The sequence below is a fragment of the Sciurus vulgaris genome (genome assembly GCF_902686455.1).
Source record: "Sciurus vulgaris genome assembly, chromosome: 5".
Taxonomy (NCBI): Eukaryota; Metazoa; Chordata; class Mammalia; order Rodentia; family Sciuridae; genus Sciurus; species Sciurus vulgaris.
The window spans coordinates 164,661,350-164,670,192 of NC_136465.1; the positions used below are offsets into that span (position 1 = coordinate 164,661,350).

The following is an 8,843-nucleotide window of genomic DNA, read 5'->3' on the forward strand; positions in this document are numbered from 1 at the left end:
AATGAGCCACTGAGTGGTTGATGTCCTTCACGTGGGAGGCTGTACACACGTGGAGGCAGAGGGGGTGGTAACTGCCATACTTCCCACTAGTTTTACTGAGAACAGAAAACCGCTCTCAAAAATCAAGTCTGATTGGAACACAGTACTTATTAATGCTTGAAACGACTCGCGAGTAAGAGATCAGGTTGAGAAGCCAGTGAAGGAGTCTGCCCCACCCAGAGGGTGTCTGCGGGAAGACGATCCAGCCCAGACACCAGAAGAGAAAGGGGTCTTTCTGTAGAGCTGCGTGTCCTCTGTGAGGGAGGCAGGAACAGGAAAGGGATAGTCACACCCCGCCACGTGGCCATCTGTGAAGTAATCATGCTCCAGAAAGAACAGGTCAGTGTCCGGAGTTCTGCTTCCTCTCCTGTTCGATCACACTCTTCATTCTGTGGTCTTTGTAAAATCCTGAAAGAAAGTCCTCAGGAAAAACCACGATTATGTGTCTAAATATCTGAACTCAGTCAGTCATACAACCCTCTTTGTTTGGGCTCTTCCCACACCAGATCCTGAGACAAGGATTTGAGGGTAAGTTGTTTGGGAATGCAGGGGAGTGATACAGAGCAAGAAGGTAGTAAACCAGCGACCAAGTGGGCAATGACAATTTAATCCCACTGGGAAATTCTGGGAAATGGTGTAAAATACACATACTCTTATCCACATAGCAAGATGTTTGGGGTGGGCAGGGTGGGGGGCCATTTTAGTGCTAAGAGGTTGTGGCAATCCTAGGGCTTCCAGCCTGGGTGAGAACATGCCAGTCAAGGTAGCTGTATTAGCCAGTTGTCCACTGTTAGAACAAAATACCCGAGGCCGAGTAGTGTGTAAAGCAAAGAAATCCATTCAGCTCACTGTTCTGGAAACTCACGACATCATGCTGGCATCCCCGTGGCTCCGGTCAGGCCCTTAGGATGGATGGTGCCACAGTGGTGTGAGGAAGAGATCACCGGGGACACAGGAAACCAGAAGGGACTCAGGTCAGGCTTTCCTAGCGACTCACTCTTGGAAGAACTAGCTCAGGCTAGACAGGAGGTGGCGGATTAGTATTCTAATGAGCAAAGTTCACTCGAGGCCCCTACGAGGGGTGGCGCAGGACTGGGTGGCAGTTTTTGCTGTGCTCTTAAGTTCCACTGGGGGCCTTCTTGGAATAAAAAGCAACTTTAGAGGCAGGCATACTGTCATTTAAAGGGACTACAGTTTTTTCCTGCAAGCCTTAGTGATTGTCCTTGAAACTAAACAAGCACGCATGCGCGTGTGTACACACACACACACACACACACACACACACACACACACACACACACACACACACACACACACACACACACACACACACACACACAGCCAGACCAGGAAAACTAAGGTCTTATTGAATGTGGTGTTAACAAGGCTTGCTTGGATCTGGGAGTGCTACCGTTTTCCAGTCACACGGGGAGAACGGCCCCTTTATATGTCAGATCATCATCCTGTGCACACAATACAAAGAGGATCCAGATTATTATTACAGAGCTTTAAGCAACTTTTGAAAAGGTAACACGAGAGAACTTTAGTGGCCTGGCAGAGGGCTCCTGGCTTCCTTAGCCTCTGGTTTAATCCTATAAGCAAGATTCAATTTGAGCCTTCCAACTGGTGGGCGGGTGATCTCCTCCCCTGGCAGTAGAGAGGAGGATGCAGGGGGTGTGGCAGGTTTCCAAGGGACCCGACTGCCCCTCAAAGCCTGCAGGACTCCTCTAGGTCTGTGGCCATGGCTCAGGGTGTTGCTAAGACAAGGAAACCTGTGCTGGGAAGAGAGCTGTCTTATGGAAAGGAAAATGTGATCCAGAGAGAAAATCTTCATTGTTTTGCAAAACCTCTGAAGGAACCAAATATAAACTGTGGATTTACCTGTGTGCTTATTGTTCAGTGGAAAACAAAATATATTTTATAAAAAGTATCTTTCATACAAAAGGCATTAAAATTTTACAGGCTTTTACTTTATTTTTTGGTACTGGGGATCAAACCCAGGGCCTTGTGCTTGCAAGGCAAGCACTCTACTGACTGAGCTATCTCCCCAGCCCCAGACTTTTATTTTTTACTAAAAGATATTACTGACATGCTGAGAAAGTCGGGTAGCATTTAAAACCATTTTGTTTTGTCATTTGAAAAGGGACTGAAAATAGGTGGATCTGGCAGTTCCTGAATGTCCTGATGGAGAATTTGATTTGAATTTCCAAGCCCATCCACCTTCCAGCTGACATCACTGAAGACCCACTTGGCAAGAATACAGACAAAATAAGGCAAAATATTCCATAAAAATGAATGATGATTGAGTTTCAAAAGAATGTCATTTGGTAGCAATTGCTCTTGAGGCAGGGTCTATAATATCTTCTGGGTATTTTTATTTAAAAAAATGTTTTGTTTCATTTTTAGTTGTAGATGGACTTAATACCTTTATTTGATTTATTTATCCTTACGTGGCTCTGAGGATTGAACCCAGGGCCTCACATGTGCTGGGTAAGCGCTCTACCACTGAGCCACAACCTTAGCCCTCTTCTGGGTATTTTTAAATGAAGGGCCAAGAAGACTTTCTGGTTTGATGCAAGAGTGTCTGAGTCAGAGCCAGGAAATGTAACTGGTTTGCTTTTTAGTGTCTTCCTGTCCTGAACTCCTGTGGCCCAATGGCAGGGAGGACCAACTAGGGAAGGAGATCCTCTGGGTATTCATTAGTCTCCTTACCCTTGTTCACCAGGTGTCCCTTATAAGCCTAGAACTAGAGTTCAGTTGTTCTCACCTGCTAGTTTCTCCTAACTGGGATTTATTTATTTTTGTTTCTCATACCATAACCTTTATTTTAGCGTTTTTACTTAGTCACCCCCCAATTCCACAAACTATTACACACGGTCCTCAAGATCTTACAGGCTGTCCTGTTGACAGAAATGACCCCAAACTCCCAAATTATAAACTTTCCAGTGACACTCATTGAATCCCTGTTAATGAAGCCTGAGATTTCCTCATTGCTTCTGCATTTATCAGAGCTTTAGTTTTTAATTCCTGTCTGTTAGGCTCCAAAGTTTGTACATTTTTTTTTTTTTTATCACCCATCTCTCTTACTGAGTGCAAGAGTAAAAACAAAATAAAACAGCCTTTACGTTTTTTGATGAGCATATGTTTAGCGAGCACTGTCGTTGGATCAAGGAAGAGGAGGAGATTCGTAGCGAATGACCAGCTGTAATCGTCTCTAAAGTGTTGGAACTCTGTCAGGAGAAATGTTTAGAATCATTACCTTCTTTATCTTTCCAGTGATTGTGGAATTCCTCAAGGCAGGTATTGGAGGTTTGTAGAATGTTCCTTATTCATGGTATTTAGTTCTACATACAGTTTCATTACCATCGCTGAAACACCTTGTTCCTGTTATTTTCCTGCAAATGGGAGGAATTTGAGCAACATCAAGACATAAATAGGCCTCTGGAGTTTGATCTGGGAGGACTACAATTTAAAAATTGTTTCTATTAGAAAACATGCCCCAGTTCTAAACAAACGAATTGGAATGTAATCCTTTTGAACATTGGATATGGCTTATTTGTGCCAGGTTAAGAGCATGAATTAGAAGCAGGACTGACTGTTCAAGTCCTGGCTCTGCCTTCAGCTAGCTGTACTATCTTCAGCAAGTTTCTTACCCACTCTGAACCTCTGTTTCTTCTTTCTTAGCATGGGGGAAATAGAAGTGACTACTGTAGAGCGTTTCTGTGAGGTATAAATGATGTAATGCACATAGACAGATCAACATAGTGAAAGATCAACAAATAAAGATATTAACATATTAACAATGTACTATCAAAAAGATAACAAAGCATTTACTTCACTGGCTACCGAGAAGATTAAATGAGATAAGGTTGAAGCGAAGCTTGGTGCTTACATCTAGGAAGACTATGATCAGCTTTTTCATTAGCTGTTTTGATCCTGTTTTTGAAGTTTCCCTTTCTTAGGAACAAAGTCGGGAAGTAGGAAGATCAGGGTCCTTAATTACGGAACCATGGAGAAAATAAAGGTGAGGGTCTCTGCTCAAGGTCTTTGAACTAAACAATTCCGCATAAGGTGTCGTGAATCTCAGAGTTGCTAGTTCACACAGTCAAGGTCAGAGACCAAACCCAGGGTGTGCAGAAGCCTCAGGATCTGTGCTGGGATGTTGGGGATCCTCTTGAGCTGGGGTGTTTGAGGCCCTCATATTCTAGCGTTTGCTTACAAGCTGCAGTTGCATGAAGAACTTGTCCCAGCTGTCCATTTTTTAGTCTCTAATCTTAAACATCACAGCCATTCAGTTTTCTTTTCCTTCTTTCTGCTGCTTCAGGGACTTGAAACAGACCTTTGAAGCCGTTGCCCCAGTTAAATAACACTGTTGGTTCCAAACCTGACTTCTGTTCTATTAGCAGAATAATTGTTGGGAGAGAGGATGTCAAACTTTCCTGAAGTCCTTTTTACTTAAAGTAACAGATTTTGTGATTGTTTTAAAGAACTAATCACATTGACTGAGTGGGCTACTAGTCCCTTGGACAATCCTCATAGTGTCTGACAAGATTTGACAGAGAGTTTTTTTGTTTTTTTTTTTCTTTTCTAAATCTCTGGGCTTGTCAAAGTTCTGTGCTGTACTTTGTCAAGACGCACTATCGTATGCTATAAACCCGAGAACTTTCCAAATAAAAGAGTTGTCCTAGCAGGATCTGTCAATGTCTGTTTCCGACCACCTTCAACCCAAATAGCTACAATTTTATGTCCTGAAATTCCAGATAAGATTTCACTTGAAAAGAGATTCCATGGCTAAAAAGCCTTTGCTTTGGTGCATATGTGTATTCCTGTAGGCTTAGACAGGAAATATATTTTCCTGGGAAAAATTTTTAATGAGCTTTTTGGAGTGAGTCACAAGAGGGGAAAAAAATAACATAACTAACGACAGAGATAGACAAAATACATTTGAGTAGGAAAATGCATTTAGACTTTTTTTTTGATTGATTGATTAAGTTTAACTGATCTAAGAGATTGGAGTTTAGCTAGCTACTCCTTGAGGACAGGAACTAGATTTTGAGTTCAGTTTTGTACCTCATTAGGAACTGGTTTCGTCAGAGTGCAGGTGTGAGTGGACCCAGAAGCTAACACACGATTAGTTACTGGTCTTCTTTCCACCTCTAGGCTCTGCTTTCCTTTGTTGATTTTGTGTTCAGGTAGGATTTCTTGGCCCCTGGCCAATGATGCTAGGAGTAGGGGAATTAGGGATTAAAAAAATACTCTTCTTTCCAGGAACAGTCCCAGGTCTGACCCTCATTGGCCTGGCTTGAGTCATGTGCCCGTCTCTCCACCAGTCCTGTTGTTTTGGGAAGGGAGTACTCACTCTCACTGGCTATTTCTGGGTCACATGCTCACTCCTAGACCTAGGGTGGGGTGTGGATGTTATTTAGCATACTTGACTGAGAGCAAGGAAAGGTTGTTCTCCCAAAGAAAAATCAGTGCTGTTCCCAAAAGGCAAAACAACTGATCTATCTTACACCTTGGAGGCCACCCTCTCGTCTCTCTTCCTGTTTGCTCTCGAAATTCTCCAAAGGAGTTCTCTCTGCTTCCTGGTGCCACGTCCCGAGCTGCTTTCCTCCACCACACACTTCCGCCATGATGTCCTGCCTCACCTCAGGCCCTGAGGAATGGAGTCAGCCATCTATAGACTGAGACCTCTGAAATGAGCCCTCCAGTAAATTTTTTCTCCTTAAAAAATGTTCTCAAGAAGGATTTTATACAGGAGTTAGAAGCACCAGCTTTGAAACAAGATGTTCTGTGTTTAAATTCTATCACTACTACTTATCCATTTGGTGTGTTCCTGGAGAATGACTTAACCTCTTTCAGCTTTAATTTTCTTACTTTTGAAATGCAGACAATAATAGCTTTTACTTCATTGGCTGCTAAGAAGATTGAGTGAGGGAAGGCTGAAGCATCCCTTGGTGCTTAGACCTGGTAAGAATAGGATGGACATTCTCTGTGGCATGGCTCTCCTAACTACTTTCTACCTAACCAATTCATCCTTAAAACACAGATACTTCTACGGTTTGGATCTGGTTTGAGTGTGTCCTGTGGGTTCATGAATTAGAGGTTTGATCCTCAGTGGGGTTGTGTTGGGAGGCCATGGGACCTTTAAGAAGTGGGGCCAAGTGGGAGGTCCTTAAGTTATAAGGGTGTGCCCTTGGAAGGGATTAACGGGGTTCTCATGGAACCCCTTTGTTAATTCTCATGAGAGGGTTGTTATAAAAGAACAAGGCTGGCGATGCTCTAGCCTCTCTTTGGCTTCCTGTCTTGCAACGTTCTTTTCTCTCCCATCCCCCTCTCATGTTCCACCTTTGCAGAGTCATTCACCATGAAGTGATGCAGTCAGGGGCTCCCTCACCAGAGCCTGTGCCATGCTTTCTGAACTGTCAGCCTTCAAAATCTTAAACTCAATAAACTTCTTTTCTTTATAAGTACCCAACAGCAGGTATTTCATTATAGTTACAGAATATGAACAAACATAGACACCCATGAAATGCTTAGTACATGCTTAATACTTCTGCTTCTACTCTAGAGTTGCCCCTGGCTCCTGACTTCTGTATTTCTGCCCTGTATATTATTATAATCACATAATTAAATGGTACTAAACCAATGACCTGTAAGTGTGAAAATGGAATTTTTTGTTTTTCTGTAGAACCTCTTTGGAAAGATTTGTGAATGTTTTGAAAAGACAGGACAAAAGTGATTTGCTAAAAAGGAGTGCTGTGAAGTTAGATATTAGCAAAACAAGTTTAAAAGATTAGGGGAAGTGGTGAAGCTCTAGAAGGATTCTGCACACAAAATGGTTCATGAGTATGGCATACAAGAAATATGATACAGAAATCTAATCACAGACCTATACTCAAAGACTGAAGAATATCAACTGACTGGTGACTGTACATACAGTTCTGTTGCTAAATTCAAATAATGCCTAATGTTATTTATAAAATTTATGATTCCATGCTCTAGTTACTTTTTTCAAGTAACCAGATAACCAGTCCTAATTGCTTTAAATAGATGGAAAATGACATCTGCTGTATTGTTGTTGATATTATTATGCTGACTTGTGCTCAAATTTCCCCTCATTCCTTGACCATTTACAGTTTTGGCTTCTACAACCGCCACTCACTCTCTCGAAACTTTCATTTAAGAGGTTGCCGGCCTCCATTATCTATCTGCTCTTTAAATGTTGATGTTTCTCAGACTCAGTTTTTTCACTGCTGCAATGAAAAGGACCATCCAGAACAATTGTAAGGGAGGAGAAGCTAACTGGGGACTCACAGTTTCAGAGGTCTCAATTTACAGACAGCAGGCTCCATTCCTGAGCTTGAGGTGAGGCAGAATATCAGGGTAGAAGAGTGTAGTGCAGGGAAGCAGCTCACATGATGATCAGAAAGCAGAGACAGAGACTCCACTCACCAGATACAAATATATACCCCAGAGGCACACCCCCAACTCCCACCTCCAGTCACACCCGACCCCTCAGTAATCCCTATCAGGGATTAATTCACTGATTGGGTTAAGGCTCTCACAACCCAATCATTTCTTCTCTGAACCTTCATGCATTGTCTCATACGTGAGCTTTGGGTGATACTTCACATCCAAACCATAACGCTCCACCCCTGGCCCCCAAAAGCTCACACTCATCTGACAATACAAAATACATTTGGTCCATTCCTAAGAGTTCCCATAGTCTCAACAATTCTGAGACTGCTCAAGTTCAAGTTCAAAGTCTTCTCTGAGGTTCAAAGTAATCTCTTATTTTCAGCGCCTGTAAAATTAAAAGCAATTCACAGGCATCCAATATATAAAGGTACTGAGTAAACATTTTCATTTTACGAAAATAGGGTCAAAGCAAGACCAAAATCCAGCTGGGCAAACAGGTCCTGTAGTTCTGTGTTCAGCTTCTGGAGCACATGGCATGATGTCCTCTCCGAAGGGCTTGTGTGGCTCTGCCCCTTGTTGGTTGCAGCCCAAGTGGCCTTTCTGTTGGCTTGTCTCTGCTCAATTTCTGCAGCTTTCCTAGGATGATGTTCCACATTACTGGCATTTCTTAATCTCAGGTCGCCATGGCAACTTCAGTTTCCTCCCCACATGTCCACACTTTGGCTTCTGACGAGGTACCAACAGGGACTCCAACCCTGCTGCACTTTGCCTGGCTTCCAAGGCCTGCCTTTGAAATCTTGGCAGAAGCCTCCATGATCCCCTGACTCCAGCATCCTGCATTCCTGCAGAATCAGCACCACATGGTTGATGCCAAGGTCTGCCACCATCTCGAGCAGTAACCAAGCCTCCAGGGACCCTGGCTGCAGCAACCTCTGAGTGTCTGAATGGCTAAGTACTTTGAAAAAAACCTTCCTAGGCCCACTTGTGCAAGAAGGATGCCCCATTGGTCTCTTAAGAGAATTTTTACTTTTACTTCCTTGAGTCTGAGATGGATAGGATCTTGCCAATTCCTGAGATGCCCTCAAGCCATCTTTCTTATTGTCTCTGGGCAGTCTTTAGCATATCCTTAGTGGCAGTAATGTCTTTAACTACTTCAACTTCATTAGTCCCAGTTTTACTCTCTCCTTTCAAGTCCAAGTTTTTCAAATTTTTCTGCTCTGCTTTCTGCTCCTGAATATCACAATAAACTTGGCTAAAAGCCTTCATCAATGTCCATGCCACCACCTGAATGCTATGCTGTCTAGAAATTTCTTCTGCCACATTAAGAAGTGTGCCATTTTTAAAATCAGCTTCACAGAAAATCTCAGGACATGGGCAAAATG

The 8,843-nt window shown here is 42.9% G+C and overlaps 1 long non-coding RNA gene across 1 annotated transcript; it reads left to right on the forward strand.

Annotated features, from left to right (window-relative positions):
• The first annotated feature begins 472 nt into the window (after positions 1-472).
• LOC306661508 lies at positions 473-8,245 on the forward strand. Its single transcript, XR_013763887.1, has 3 exons — positions 473-567; positions 5,930-6,009; positions 8,139-8,245. It is a non-coding gene; the product is annotated as an uncharacterized lncRNA (long non-coding RNA).
• Positions 8,246-8,843: the final 598 nt, after the last annotated feature.